This window comes from Salvelinus sp. IW2-2015, linkage group LG28, assembly GCF_002910315.2.
Source record: "Salvelinus sp. IW2-2015 linkage group LG28, ASM291031v2, whole genome shotgun sequence".
NCBI lineage: Eukaryota > Metazoa > Chordata > Actinopteri > Salmoniformes > Salmonidae > Salvelinus > Salvelinus sp. IW2-2015.
Window position 1 is genome coordinate 29,632,151 of NC_036868.1, and position 16,945 is coordinate 29,649,095.

Below are 16,945 nucleotides of genomic sequence, written 5' to 3' on the forward strand. Positions count from 1 at the left end.
TATCTTTATGTTAGCTCACCACAATAGCTAAACACACAACGCTATTTATCCACCGCATAGGTAGCTTTCGAAAAACCGACAAAATATAGATATAATTAGTCACTAACCAAGAAACAACTTCATCAGATGACAGTCTTATAACATGTTACACAATACATTTATGTTTTGTTCGAAAAATGTGCATACTTGATGTATAAATCATAGTTTTACATTGCAGCTACAATCACAAATAGCACCGAAGCAGCCAGAATAATTACAGAGAGCAATGTGAAATATATAAATACTCATCATAAAACATTTATGAAAAATACATGGTGTACAGCAAATGAAAGATAAACATCTTGTGAATCCAGCCAATATTTCAGATTTTTTAAGTGTTTTACAGCGAAAACACAATATAGAAATATATTAGCTTACCACAATAGCCAAACACACAACCGCATTCATTCACCGCAAAGATAGCATTCGCAAAAACCAGCAAAAGATATAAAATGAATCACTAACCCTGACCAACTTCATCAGATGACAGTCTTATATCATCATGTTACACAAAACATTTATGTTTTGTTCGAAAATGTGCATATTTAGAGCTGAAAACCGTGGTTATACATTGTGAAAATGTAGCAACTTTTTCCCAGAATGTCCGGATATATTTCTGACACTAACCTAATCTGACCAAATAACTCATCATAAACTTTACTAAAAAATACATGTTGGATAGCAAATGAAAGATTCACTAGTTCTTAATGCAACCGCCGTGTTAGATTTTTAAAATTAACTTTACCATAACAAACAGCTTACGTTATAGCGAGACAGCGCCCGCAAAAAGTGCGGATAATAGGACTAAACATTTTCCACAGAAATACGAAATAACATCATAAATTGCTCTTACTTTTGCTGAGCTTCCATCAGAGTCTTGTACAAGGATTCCTAGGTCCAGAAAAAATCTTTGTTTGATTTTAGAATGTCCTTCTCTCCTGTCGAATTAGCAACCTTAGCTAGCCATGTGGCGCGAACATGTCCATCTCCTCTCGACGCATAGAACGGAAAACTCCAAAAGACCCATTAAACGTTAAATAAACTGATGAAACTAGGTTGAAAAAACCTACTTTATGATGTTTTTCTAATATGTATCAAATAAAAACAAAGCCGGAGATATTAGCCGTGTATACCGAACTCTTATTCAGAAGAACAATAGGAAGCGTCCTTACGCGCCGAATGACGGTCACGAGAAACGGAATGTGGGAACTGTCATTATCCAAGGAAGCTCTTGTTCGACCTCAGATTCAGCTAGACACTGGCTGAGCCTGTGGCATCTAGTGTGAAGGCGTTTGGAAAGGGGCATGCAAATCCATTAAATTAAGCTAGAAGCAATTACAATATGGCAGGTTGGGCAAACCTGGAAAAGCAGCCATCGCTGTTTTCAGATTTTTCACTTCCTATCAGAAGTTTGCTGGCAAATGAGTTCTGTTTCATCTCAACAGATATAATTTCAACAGTTTAGAAACTTGAGAGGTGTTTTCTATCCAATATAATTTAATAATATGCATGTTTGTACGAGATCTAGGAATAGAGTACTGAGGCCGTTTAACTTCTACTTGGTACTCATCCCGGATCCGGGAGCACCCTCATCAGTAAAAAGCTGAATGCATAGCTAGATAGCGCCAACAGTAATACATAGATCAAAATATCATGAAATCACAAGTCCATAACACCAGATGAAAGATTACACATCTTGTGAATCAGCCATCATTTCTGATTTTTTAAAATGTTTACTGGGAAGACACATATGTATTTTCTATTAGCTAACCACGCATACAAAAGACCAACTTTTTCTTCTCCCACCATTTTTTTATAACTCTAGGTAGCTATCACAAATTCGAACCAAATAAAGATATAAATAGTCCTAACCAGGAAACAACTTCATCAGATGGACCAGTCTGATAACCATTATTTATTGTATAGCATATGTTGTTTTCGAAAAATGTGCATATTTCAGGTATAAATCATAGTTTTAACATTGCAGTAGTCTCACAGAAGCAGCAGGACTAACTACAGAAACAACGTGAATAATTCTAAATTACTCATCATAAAAACATTTAATTGAAAAAAAAACCACAGGTTTACAGCAAATGAAGAGAAACTCTTGTGAATTTCAAAGGCCCAAAATATTTAGATTTTTTAAGTGCTTTGACAGCGAAACACAATAGCATTTATTAGTTGTCTTACTACAAAGCCTACCACACACCCGCTTCATTAATACACGTTAGCGATAGCGACATAAACCAGGCAAAATATATAAATCTTTCACTAACCTTCTCAAAACTTTCATCAGAATACAGTCCTATAACATCATATTACACATACATATATGGTTTGTTCAAAAATTGTGCATATGCGGCACAATCGTGGTTTGAACAAATGTTGAAATTAGTAAGTGAAATGCAGAAATATTGCCCGGAGAAATCTTGGAGAGGCACTATTCTAATCAAATAACTAATCATAAGGCTTTACTAAATACATGTTGGACAGCAAATTAAAGATACACTAGTTCTTAATGCAACCGCTGTGTTAGATTTTTAAAATTAACTTTAGTACGACTTACAGCTTACGTTATAGCGATACAGCACCCAAAATCAGCGCCCAAATTACGTCTAAACATTTTCGACAGATATACGAAAAAACATCATAAATCGTTCCTACTATTTGATGAGCTTCCATCAGAATCTTGTACAAGTTGTCCTTTGTCCAGAATAATCGTTGCTCGGTTGTAGAATGTCGTCTTCATCTGTAGAACGCTAGCCAACMTTAGCCATGRGGCYCAGKAGTGTCCAAATCCCCAGAACGCAMCACAAAGAAAATARRGAAAATCGGAATAAACTTATATAAACTGATATAAGTCGGTTTAATATAACTAGTTGATGATGTTTTTAACACATATATCGAATAAAATCAGAGCCGGATATATCTAACGTCGATAACGAAAGGTTTTCAGAACGCAATCCAGGTGACCCTTTTGCGTCACGGTGAAGAAAGAAAAGAGTGATCGCATCATTCCAACCTGTCTTATTCGGCCTCAGATAGAGATATACACCCCATTCCAATTCTCACTGCTTACTGACATCTAGGGGAAGGCGTATGCAGTGCATGTAGACCCATAGATTACATTCAAATTAATAAACTGACCCTGGAACAGAGCCCCCGATTTCAGATTTCTCACTTCCTGACAGGAAGTTTGCTGCAAAATGAGTTCTGTTTTACTCACAGATATAATTCAAACGGTTTTAGAAACTAGAGAGTGTTTTCTATCCAATAGTAATAATAATATGCATATTGTACGAGCAAGAATTGAGTACGAGACAGTTTAATTTGGGAACGATTTTTTACAAAGTGAAAATAGCGCCCCCCTATTGACAAAAGGTTTTAAATTGGGCACGATTTTTTCCCAAAGTGAAAATAGCGCGGAGAATAGGACTAAACGTTTCACACAAAAATACGAAATAACATCATAAATTGTTCTTACTTTTTGCTGAGCTTCCATCAGAATCTTGTACAAGGAGTCRTTTGTCCAGAATAAATCGTTGTTTGGTTTTAGAATGTCCTTCTCTCCTGTCGAATTAGCAACCTTAGCTAGCCAAGTGGCGCGAAGATGTCCATCTTCACCTAACGCAGAGAACGGAAAACTGCAAAACTCCCGATAAACGTTGAATAATCTGATAAAACTCGATTGAAAAAACATACTTTACGATGATATTATCACATGTATCAAATAAAATCAGAGCCGGAGATATTAGCCTTGTATACCGAACGCTTTTCAGAAGGCAATCTGGGGTTCCTTCTCGCGCCTTCGAAGACAATGAAATTTCCAGACCTGTCACTCCAAAAGCTCTTATTCGACCTCAGATCAAGCTAGACACCCCATTCCACCTCCCACTGCCTCGTGCCATCTAGTGGAAGGCGTATGAAGTGCATGTATATCCATAGATTTCAGGCAATTGAATAGGAAGGCCCTGGAACAGAGCCTCGATTTCAGATTTTTCACTTCCTGTCAGGAAGTTTGCTGCAAAATGAGTTCTGTTTTACTCACCGATATCATTCAAACGGTTTTAGAAACTTGAGAGTGTTTTCTATCCAATAGTAATAATAATATGCATATTGTATGATCTAGAATAGAGTACGAGGCAGTTTAATTTGGGCATGATTTTTTCCAAAGTGGAAACAGCGCCCCCATATTGACAAGAAGTTAACAAACCTCCAAACGAGCTTCAATGCCAGACGACACTCGTTCCGCGGCCTCCAACTGCCCTTTAAATGCTAGTAAAACTAAATGCATGCTCTTCAACCGATTGCTGCCCGCACCTGCCCGCCCGTCCAGCATCACTACTCTGGACGGTTCTGACTTAGAATATGTGGACATCTACAAATACCTATGTGTCTGGTTAGACTGTAAACTCTCCTTCCAGACTCACGTTAAGCATCTCCAATCCAAAATTAAATCTAGATTTGGCTTCCTATTTCGCAACAATGCGTCCTTCACTCATGCTGCCAATCATACCCTCGTAAAACTGACTATCCTACTGATCCTTGACTTTGGCAATGTCATTTACAAAATAGCCTCCAACACTCTACTCAGCAAATTGGTGCCATCCGTTTTGTCACCAAAGCCCCATATACTACACACCACTGTGACCTGTATGCTCTCGTTGGCTTGCCCTCGCTAAATATTCGTCACCAAACCCACTAGCTCCAGGTCATCTATAAGTCTTTGCTATGTAAATCCTCACCTTATCTCAGCTCACTGGTCACCATTCACTGGTCACCATAGCAACACCCACCCGTAGCATGTGCTCCAGCAGGTATATTTCACCGGTCACCCCCAAAGCCAACACCTCCTTTGGCCACCTTTCCTTCCAGTTCTCTGTTGCCAATGACTGGAATGAATTGCAAAAATCACTGAAGCTGGAGACTTAGATCTCCCTCACTAACTTTAAGCATCAGTTGTCAGAGCAGCTTACCAATCACTGTACCTGTACACAGCCCATCTGTAAATTGCACACCCAACTACCTCATCCCTATCTCATTTTTTTGTTGTTGCTCTTTTGCACCCCAGTATCTCTACTTGCACATCATCATCTACACATCTTTCACCAGCGTTAATGCTAAATAGTAATTATTATTTTGTCACTATGGCCTATTTATTGCCTTACCTCCCTAACCTTACTACATTTGCACACACTGTACATAGATTTTTCTATTGTGTTATTGATTACGTTTGTTTATCCCATGTGTAACTCTGTGTCGTTGTTTTTGTCGCACTGCTTCGCTTTATCTTGGCCAGGTCGTAGTTGTAAATGAGAACTTGTTCTCAACTGGCCTACCTGGTTAAATAAAGGTTAAATAAATTAATACATATAGAAAATCACAAAAATCACAAAAAAAATCACTTTCACCTCACACACATTTTACACCATGGAGTAGCTCCAAAGTTCTCTCTCTCACCTTTTCTTTCTCCCTCTCTTTCTCGCTCTCTCTCTCTCTCTCACACACACACACACATACATACATGCACACACACTCACATTCTCCCACTCCCACTGACTGTAACATCCAAATTCATGTAGTCATGCCATTGCGGTGGCGAGTGTGATTGTTCTTTAATGAGCTGATGGATCAGTACTAAACTGTGGAACTCTGGGAAAATTTCCTGAAGGCCAACACTCAACAAATAGGACTCTACTCCTCCGAGAGAGGACTCACTAACCCAATTACCCGTCATTTCCAGCCATCCCTGTGTGACCACATATAAATTACACGACAGCACATTTTTCTCAACAGGTTTCCAGTTTGACATGATTATTTTATGTCTCCCCGCCTTTCCAGTTATTTTATGCCCATGTGTCAGATCGCTATTTTATATTCTGTATGATGTATTTCCTCCCTCTGGTTTCTCTCTTTCCATCTTTCTCTCTCTCTTTTTTTAGCCGACCTAAACAACGTGAGATTTTCCGCTTACAGAACAGCCATGAAAATCCGCAGGCTACAGAAAGCACTAGGCTGTAAGTGTCCTTTTCTATACACTCACACACACCTATGCTAAATGTCTTCAGGCTGTAGAGATTCATGTGCCGTCAGAATCTTCTCCCTCCTCACCTGTTCACAACATAGTCCAGGTGCAAGGCATCAGATGCCTTAATGACCTGATCTACTGCCAAACAGTTTGGATCTAGTCTGACATGGAGGGGCTTATTTTGAAGTATGTCCATCCCACTTTGCAGGTGTGTGCGTGTGTGTATGTGATTGAGTTTGTGTGTGCCTGTAAGTGTGTACATCATTTTGTTTAGCTGAGAATCCACCTGTGCCTTGTCTGTTTCATTCTAGAAGGGATCAAATTGTCTTCTACAATAACCAGCTGGCTATAGCTATCATTGTGTTAGTTGTTCCCTGTTGGTGTGTGGCAGTGCAGAGATATGATCACCTGTTCCTCTGGGTACTGTCTGTACCTTGCTGCTGGGACTGAGCCAGGCTCTCTACCATAATTACCCAGGTGTTTATGTTATTAAGAGCGCTCCAACTAATACCCCAAACTTCACGGCGTTACTTTCTTATTTCGCTGTCTGCTTTCTGTCGTGCTGTGGGTGGGTGAGGATGGGTAGGTGTTTGTCGTGCTGAGAGTAGGTGACAGAGTGTGTGTGTGTGTTCAGCGTCTGGTAGTTCTATGTAAGGAGCAGTGTGTGTGTTAATGAGTTTAGATGATTCAGGCTCTTTGGGTTCATCTCATATTGCATTCTAATACTTTGCCTCTATTTGCTTGTGATGATGAGATGAGAGCTCCTAGTACAACTGAGTGATTTGGACCAGAGGCATTCCAATTCAATTTCACCCATTAGATTACGAGTCGAAGCCTGAAGCATAGACACAGGATCTGTATTTATTAGTTATTACTCTGGCTTAATGTGAGCTCTGAAACATACAGTGAGTGAGGAAGGAGAGTAAGAGAGAGGGATGAGAGAGAGAGGGAACGAGTCGGTATATTTTCCTCAAACACCTGGTGTTTTGTTTTTCCTCCATGGACCCCCACTGTGAGACGTGTGTGTTTGTGTGTGTGTCTCCCACACACACTCAGACAGCAATATTCCCCTTAAACGGCTAATTAGGTTAACTCTGAGCCGTGGGCTGCAGTAGCTGTAACAGAAATTGGTTGGCCTGCCACCCTGGTGTCACACCAATGTCTACAGCCACCTCATATCCTGTCTACGGCCTTGTTGTGACATTCCAGCCATCTGTAATTTGCAGTGGCAGTTTCCACTGTTCTTCAGCATTTTATAATACCCTTTGTTGTAATTGAGTGGGCTTAGTAAACAACTTTGGGAAATCCCTCCCTCCATCCAGTGGACCTGTTGGACCTGAACGTGGCCCAGAGCACCTTCGAACAACACAAGCTTACCCAGAATGCCCAGCTGCTGACAGTGCCTGACGTGATCAACTGTCTGACATCCATCTATGACGGGCTGGAGCAGCAGCACAAGGACCTGGTCAACGTTCCGCTGTGTGTCGACATGTGTCTCAACTGGCTGCTAAATGTCTATGACACGTACGTCGACACACACGTTGACACACACGTTATATTCATGTATTAAACACACACACACCCCTTGTAGAATTTGTATTTATTTTATTTTCTCTTCTTGTGTATTTGTGTTCCCTCACTCTGTAGTGGACGCAGTGGGAAGATTCGTGTCCTGTCCATGAAGATAGGATTGCTCTCGCTCTCCAAYGGCCATCTGGAGGAGAAATACAAATGTATGTACCAACCATCGCACAAAACCTCTTTCACACACATAACGCACCCAGAAACACTCAAACGCACACAAAGTGAAGTCATACAACTTTATCGCTCACTTTGACACACACCCACGCCCTGAGGTGAATTGAGAACAGCCCTGTGGTGAGCATTGTAGTGTTCTCCGTGCCAGTGTATCCCATAATGCCCTCTGCCAGGCTGTAATCCCAGCTCAGTTACCCAGGGTGACGAGCGGCTGGACCCGTGGCAGAGGACGCCAGTGAATGGCCTGTCTAATTAGATGAGAGACCTCCCACTAGTTTAGTCTTTTTTTTTTATTGCAGGGGGATTAGGGATATGGCTGGTGCACTGGGGGAGTGTGCTCTGTTGTTCACCCATTTTTGTGTCCTTGTTTTGTCCTTCAGAGTGGAAATATTAAGTAAGCCTGGGGTTCATGTGATTTTGAGGTCGTTCACAATGATGTCCTACGTAGTGGCTATGAAGGCTTATGAAGCTGAAACGCATGGCTGCTCATGAATAAGTATGCTCGGCTCAGGACGTGCACTAACGAAGAAGAGCCATAATTACATCAAGACTGGTTTGCGCACATGCAGACATACACACACGGTATGGTAGAGGCGGCATTACCATTCCACATAATGAGAGCTGACGTCAAGGCAGGGTCTCACACAGAGATCAAAGACATGGCCAGGCAGACCAGATAGATAGAAGAGCCACATCTCTCCACCCTACTCTCTATCGCCTTTTTCTAGTCTCTACTGTATTTCTCTCTCTCCAACGTTCTCCCTGTATTTTCTTCATCTCTCGCTCTCCATCTCTCTCTCCCTTCATCCCTCATCTCTCTCTCACTGTCTCTGTCTCTCTCTTTCTTTCTCTCTCCTTGTTTGTCCTATCTATGAGTAACAAGGCAGACAGAGCTCTGACAAGAATCAACTGAGCTCTTGTATTCAATTTGTTTTTGTTTTGTTTTATAACTTAAAGAAAAAAAACGTTGGGTGTGTACGTCTAAGAACTCTGTCATCCCTTTTAACAATGGGCAGATGCCCCTTCCTCTCCGCTCAGGGCAGGGGTTGTTGGGAAATTGATTGCTCTCCTGTGATAGAGACAGCGGGAGGAAGGAAAAGGAAGAGAGCGAGGGGAGACGGAGGGAGAGAAAGACTGTTGATTATTTTGGGTTGTATTCTGACAGTGTTGCTCATCTCACCAGGACTCTTCTACTGTACCTCCTCCTCCCCGAGCTCTTAGTGATGACTACCCACATGAAGCTATTAATACACACACTCACACAACACACTGACTCACACAACACGCTGATCAAAAGTGACAGTGGAGTCTTGGATGAGAAACTGTATTTGTGTAGTCTCCTAGCTCAATCACTCAAACACTTTCTTTCTTTCTTTCTTTCTTTCTTCCAGACCTGTTCAGTCAGGTGGCATCGTCAGGGGATAGGTGTGACCAGAGACAGCTGGGTCTGCTGCTCCATGACGCTATCCAGATACCACGGCAACTAGGAGAGGTCGCCGCCTTCGGAGGGAGCAACATCGAACCCAGTGTCCGGAGCTGCTTCCAACACGTATGTAAACACGTACACCCACACACATGGATGTACGCAGACACACGCGCACACAAGCACACATGCATGCGCACAGGCACTCGCGCACACAAACAAAACACATACACATTGCTCATGAAAGTACAAATATGAATGTTTCACCGTGGCCACCCAAGCACTTTCCCTGTCTGGCCACCACTCCTGTTGAATGACTTTTCCATCCCTTGGGTTCACATTTTCATTTTTCTCTTTTCCCATGACTCATGTGTCGTCAGTCATAAACTCTGCGGCAGAATTAAATTAGTAAGCAATAAATATCCCAGATTTCGCTGCTCGGGCTCCCAAAATAGTGGGGTGATGGAGCGCGGCTGACATTGGGAATGTCACAGAGTGTAACAGGAGCCGCTACGGACCTGGAGATGTCTTTACTGTCTGTACGTTCTCCTATCGCCTCAACACTCCCCTTCTCTCACTCCTTATCTACCTACAACCTCTTTCCARTCTCTCCCCCATTACACCCTTGCCCCCTTTCCCCGTACACTATATTTGTATTAATTGAGCTTTTATTGTTGTTACTTTTTTATTCACATACTTACTTTCCTATMGTTGTTGCATTGTTGAGTGGTGAACCTGCCAATAAGCATTTCGTTGCACTGTGTACTCCATGTATATCATGTGTACAGTGCATTCAGAAAGTATTCAGACCCCTTGACTTTTTTCAGGTTACAGCCTTATTCTAAATTTGATTCAATTGTTTTATCCCCCTCATCATTCTACATACAATACCCCATAATGACAAAGCAAAAACTCGTTTTTTAGACATTTTTGCAAATCTATATATAAAAAAAAAATGAAATATCACATTTGCACACGTATTCAGACCCTTTACTCAGTACTTTGTTGAAGCACCTTTGTCAGAGATTACAGCCTCAAGTCTTCTTGGGTATGACGCTACCATTCTTCTCTGCAGATCCTCTTAAGCTCTGTCAGGTTCAATGGGGAGTGTCGCTGCACAGCTATTTTCAGGTCTCTCCAGAGATGTTTGATCGGGTTCAAGTCTGGGCTCGGCCACTCAAGGACATTCAGAGACTTATCCTGAAGCCAATCCTGCGTTGTCTTGGCTGTGTGCTTAGGGTCGTTGTCCTGTTGAACCTACGCCCCAGTCTGAGGTCCTGAGCGCTCTGGAGCAGGTTTTCATCAAGGCAATSTAATTCGCTCCGTTCATCTTAACCTCAAGCCTGACTAGTCTTCCATTCCCTGCRGCTGAAAAACATCCCCACAGCAAGATGCTGCCACTACCATGCTTCACCATAGGGAGGTGCCAGGTTTTCTRCAGGCGTGACGCTTGGCATTCAGGCCCAAAAGTTCAATCTTGGTTTAATCAGACCAGAGAATCTTGTTTTTCGTGGTCTGAGAGTCCTTTAGGTGCCTTTTGGCAAAGTCCAAACTGGCTGTCATATTTCCTTTTACTGAGGAGTGGCTTCCCTCTGGCCACACTACCATAAAGGCCTGACTGGTGGAGTGCTGCAGAGATGGTTGTCCTTCTGGAAGGTTCTCCCATCTCTACAGAGGAACTCTGGATCTCTCTGACCAAGGCCCTTCTCCCCCTATTGATCAGTTTGGCCAGGTGGACAGCTCTAGGAAGAGTCTTGGTGGTCCCAAACTTCTTCCATTTATGAATGATGGAAGCCACTGTGTTCTTGGGGACCTTCAATCCTGCAGAAATGTTTTGATACCCTTCCCCAGATGTGTGCCTCGACCCAATCCTGTCTCAGAGCTCTACAGACAATTCCTTTGACCTCATGGCTTGTTTTTTGCTCTGACATGCACTGTCAACTGTGGGACCTTACATTGACAGGTGTGTGCCTTTCCAAATAATGTCCAATCAATTTAATTTACCACAGACGGACTCCAATCAAGTTGTAAAAACATCAAGGGTGATCAATGGAAACAGGATGCACCTGAGCTCAATTTKGAGTCTCATAGCAAAGGGTCTGAATACTTATGTAAATAAGGTATTTCTGTTTTTTATTTGTAATATATTTGCAAAAATGTTTAAAAACCTGTTTTTGCTTTGTCATTATGGGATATTGTGTGTAGATTGATGAGGGAAAAAAATGATTCAATGAATTTTAGAATAAGGCCGTAACATAACAAAGGGAAGGGGTCTAAATACATTCAGAAGGGTTGGGTTAAATGCGGAAGACACATTTCAGTTGAATGCATTCAGTTGTACAACTGACTAGGTATCACCCTTTCCCTTTCCCTTTGCATATGACAAATAAACAAACTTGAACACACATACACACACACACACACGCACGCACGCACACCATCATCTGCACCACCACCATTACAACGAGACGGTGTGATATTCACGGTACAATTCATAATGCATTAAAGTTCGTGGTGAGAGTGACTGATGGCTCTTGCCTCTTTGCCCAGTAGCCTCTCTCTCTCTCTCTCTGTCTCGCTCTCTGTCCCTGTGACCTCCCTGTATCAGCCAGCCAGCGAAGAGCCGCCACAGTGCAGTCACCCACTCCATTTGATTGAATGGGGCTGTAATGAATGAGGTGGGGGCCCATAAATACGGCCTGTTCTACGGGCCTTGACCTCCCTTTTTCCWCTTTCGCCATCCCTCCATCCTCCCTCCATCCCTACTTCCTTCGGATAATTGATCTGTAAGTGCCGTAACTCTGCCCCTTGGATGACAGGAGGGACTCAGGGATGAGGGAGGGAGMGGGAAACAGACGAGAGAAAGAGAAAACAGGGAGGAAAATGTAGGGAAGGGTTGGTGGTGTCTGCTTTCTGGCTCAATGCCTTGTCACTCCAGAACTGGTTCTCCATGTCTTTCTGTCTGTGTGTGTGTGATCTCAGAGCTGAATCACATATATCTGACATTTAGCCCCAACAGAGGTGCTCAGCTAGAGGTCACTGTAAAAAAACAGAGATCACACACACAGGAAAAGGTTTTGAGCGTTCCCCTCATTGACCAAAACCATGGTGATTCTCAGTTTGTGTGTGCGTGTGAGTATCTTGTGACCTGCGGACAATTTCTTCCCCGAATCCCGAGAGTTCCCTCTTGGGAGACGTTATATGGACACACCTGGTGCCCAAATTGATGACGTATGTTGCACTGCTGAGAGTCAAGTGGAGACGAATGGATTTGGTTCAGTCAGTCGTCCAGAAGAGCCCTTCCAAATAGCTAGTTTATGCTGGCAACAACAGCAACATGGCGCTAGTAAAAACTATAAAAGAAAGTGATGTTTATTTCAAATCAAWTTACATTTTATTGGTCACATACACAWGGTTAGCAGATGTTATTTCGAGTGTAGCGAAATGCTTGTGGTTCTAGTTTCCGACAGTGCAGCAATATCTAACATGTAATCTAACAATTCCACAACAACTACCTAATACCCACAAATCTAAGTAAAGGAATGTGTCACGTTCACTGTCTTCAAACTCCCTGTCATAAATGAGCCAAGGCGCAGCGTGCATGTAATTCCACATCTTTAATAAAGTGAAACCTTCACACAAAAAAACAGGTAAACAGAAACCGAATGTGACGCAACCGTGGCGCACACAAACACACATAGAAAATAAATAATTACCCACAAACACAGGTGGGAGAAAAGCTACCTAAGTATGATTCCCAATCAGAGACAACGATAGACAGTTGCCTCTGATTGGGAACCATACCCGGCCAAAAACAAAGAAATAGAAAACATAGAATGCCCACCCAAATCACACCCTGACCTAACCAAATAGAGAAATAAAAAGGCTTTCTAAGGTCAGGGRGTGACAGAATGGAATTAGAAAATATACATATAAAGATATGGTTGAGCAATGACAGAGCGGCATAGGCAAGATGCAATAGATGGTATAAAATACAGTATATACATATGAGATGAGTAATACAAGATATGTAAACATTATTAAAGTGGCATTATTATAGTGACTAGTGATACCTTTATCAAAGGGGCAATGATTTCAAGTTTGTATGTAGGCAGCAGCCTCTCTGTGTTAGTGATGGCTGTTTAACAGTCTGATGGCCTTGAGATAGAAGCTGTTTTTCAGTCTCTCGGTCCCAGCTTTGATGCACCTGTACTGACCCTCTGGAGAGCCTTGCAGTTGTGGGTGGTGCAGATGTCATACCAGGCGGTGAAACAGCCCAACAGGATGCTCTCAATTGTGCATCTGTAAAAGTTTGTGAGGGTTTTAGATGACAAACCAAATTTCTTCAGCCTCCTGAGGCGCTGTTGCGCATTCTTCCCCACACTGTCCGTGTGTGTAGACCATTTCAGTTTGTCCGTGATGTGTACGGCGAGGAACTTAAAACTTTCCACCTTCTCCACTACTGTCCCGTCGATGTGGATAGGGGGGTGCTCCCTCTGCTGTTTCCTGAAGTCCACAATCATCTCCTTTGTTTTGTTGACGTTGAGTGAGAGACTGTTTTGCTGACACAACACTCCGGGTGCCCTCACCTCCCCCTGTATGCTGTCTCGTCGTTGTTGTAATCAAGCCTACTACTGTTGTGTCGTCTGCAAACTTGATGATTAAGTTGGAGGCGTGCATGGCCATGCAGTCATGGGTGAACAGAGAGTACAGAAGGGAGGCTAGCATGCACCCTTGTGGGGCCCCAGTGTTAAGGATCAGCGAAGTGTTGATGCTGTTTCCTACCTTCACCACCTGGGGGCCGCCGGTCAGGAAGTCCATGACCCAATTGCACAAGGCGGGGTTGAGACCCAGGGCTTCAAGCTTAATGATGAGCTTGGAGCGMACTTTGGTGTTGAACGCTGAGCTATAGTCAATGAATAGCATTCTTACATAGGTTTTCCTCTTGTCGAGATGGGATAGGGCAGTGTGCACTSTTATGGCGATTGCAATTTCAGTGGACCAATTGTGMAGGTAAACAAATTGAAGTGGGTCTAGGGTGACAAGTAAGGTGGAGGTGATATGATCCTTGACTAGGGATAGGGAGAGATTGAATATGTCCAGAAACACACCAGCCAGCTGGCCTGCTCATGATCTGAGGACGCTGCTAGTGATGCCGTCTGGGCCGATAGCCTTGCAAGGGTTAACACGTTTCGGCCACGGAGGAGAGCCCACAGTCCTTGGTTGCGGGCCACTTCGGTGGCACTGTATTATCCTTAAAGCTAGCAAAGAAGATGTTTAGTTTGTCTGGAAGCAATTTGGTGTCTGTGATGTGGCTGGTTCTCTTTTTGTGATCTGTGATTGTCTATAGACCCTTCCACATACGTCTCGTGTCTGAGCCGTTGAATTGCGACTCCACTTTGTCTCTACATTGACTTTTCGCTTGTTTGGTTGCTTTGCGGAGGGAATAACTGCCATATTCCCAGTCACCTTTCCATGGTTAAATGCGGTGGTTCGAACTTTAAGTTTTGCTTGAATGCCGCCACCTATCCACGGTTTCTGGTTAGGGTAGGTTTTAATTAGGGTAGGTCTTAATTTCYATGGGCAAGGGAGAAAAACACTTGTAGTGTTGGACACAATCTGGAATCTGCATGTCACTGTGACTTGTGGCCAATTAGCTAACGTAAAGACAAGCTGGTGTGAATGACCAGTGTAACGGTGTTGTATCGAGGTGTTTCCCTCTGTTGCTTCCCACTGGGCAGCAGTTGCATCACTGGGCAGCTGTAGCTAATGTGGCCAAATCATTTCACTCAATTACTTCAAGGGAAGTAACTAGATTAGCGGTCTCCAACCTTTTCAAGCCTTATCCAACAAAACATCAAATATTAAAAACTTCTCCGGGATCGGTGTCCCGTCCATGGGACGGTTGAGCTAACGTAGGCTAATGTGATTAGCATGAGGTTGTAAGTAACAAGGACATTTCCCAGGACATAGACATATCTGATATTGGCAGAAAACTTWAATTCTTGTTAGTCTAACTGCTGTAWAATGGTGCCGGAAGAAATGGCAGCAGTTTTACTGGCGCCCAACCAATTGTGTTATTATGTGTTTTTTTTCGCGATATTTGTAACTTATTTTGTACATAATGTTTCTGCAACCGTATCTTATGGCAAAAAAGAGCTTCTGGATATCAGGACAGTGATCACTCACATCGGATTAGACAAAGATTTTTTCTACAACAAGCAGGATGCACAGGACATTTCCAAACACCCGGATGCCTCGTGAGGACCCGCAGAAGCGAGTGGGAAAGCTGACATTACCGTCAATAATACTCGCCAACGTGCAATCATTGGACAATAAATTAGACGAGGTATGTTCACGAATATCCTACCAACGGGACATCAAAAACTGTAATGTCCAATGTTTCACGGAATCGTGGCTGGATGACGACATGGATATTCAGCTAGCGGGATATACGCTGCACCAGAAAGATAGAACAGCACACTACGGTAAGACGAGGGGGAGGGGGGGGGGGGTCAGTGCATATTTGTAAAAAACAGCTGGTGCAAGAAATCTAAAGAAGTCTCTAGATTTTGCTCGCCTGAAGTAGAGTATATTTTGATAATTTGCAGGCCACACAACTTGCCTAGAGAGTTTGTTAGCTGTTTATTTACCACCACAGACAGATGCTGGCACTAAGACCACACTCAGTCAGCTGTATAAGGAAATAAGCAAACAGGAAACCACTCACCAGAGGGGCGCTCCTAGTGGCCGGAGACTCTTAATGCAGGGAAACTTAAATCAGTTCTACCTAATTTCTATCAACATGTTAAATGTGCAACCAGAGGGAAAAAAATTCTATATCACCTGTACTCCAATCACAGAGACCGTACAAAACCCTCCTTGTCCTCCATTTGGTAAATCCAACCACAAATCTAACCAGATTCCTGGTTACAAGCAAAAATTAAAGCAGGAAGCACCAGTGACTCGGTCTATAAGAAAGTGGTGAGATGAAGCAGAAGCTAAACTAAAGGACTGTTTTGCTATCACAGACTGGGACATATTCCGGGATTCTTCCGATGGCATTGAAGAGTACACCACATTAGTCACTGGCTTTATCAATAAGTGCATCGAGGACCTTGTCCCCACAGTGACTGTACGTACATACCCCAACCAGAAGCCATGGATTACAGGCAAGATTTGCACTGAGCTAAATGGTAGAGCTGCCGCTTTCAAGGTGCGGGACTCCAACCCGGAAGCTTGCAAAAAATCCTGCTATGCCCTGAGACGAACCATAAAACAGGTAAAGCGTAAATACAGCGCTAAGATTGAATTATACCACACCGGCTCCGACGCTAGTCTTATGTGGCAGTGCTTGCAAACTATTACAGACAACAAAGGGAAGCACAGCCGCGAGCTAACCAGTGACACGAGCCTACCAGACGAGCTAAATCACTTCTATGCTCGCTTCGAGGCAAGCAACACTGAGGCATGCATGAGAGCATCAGCTGTTCCGGACGACTGTGTGATCACGCTCTCCGTAGCCGACGTGAGTAAGACCTTTCAACAGGTCAACATACACAAGGCTGCGGGGCCAGACGGATTACCAGGACATGTGKTCCGGGCATGTGCTGATTAATTGGCAGGTGTCTTCACTGACATTTTCAACGTGTCCCTGATTGAGTCTGTAATACCAACATGTTTCAAGCAGACCACCA

At 43.1% G+C, this 16,945-nt stretch overlaps 1 pseudogene; it reads left to right on the forward strand.

The window, feature by feature from the left end:
- LOC111954591 (utrophin-like) overlaps positions 1 to 16,945 on the forward strand; it is a 241,603-nt pseudogene that overhangs the window by 173,012 nt on the left and 51,646 nt on the right.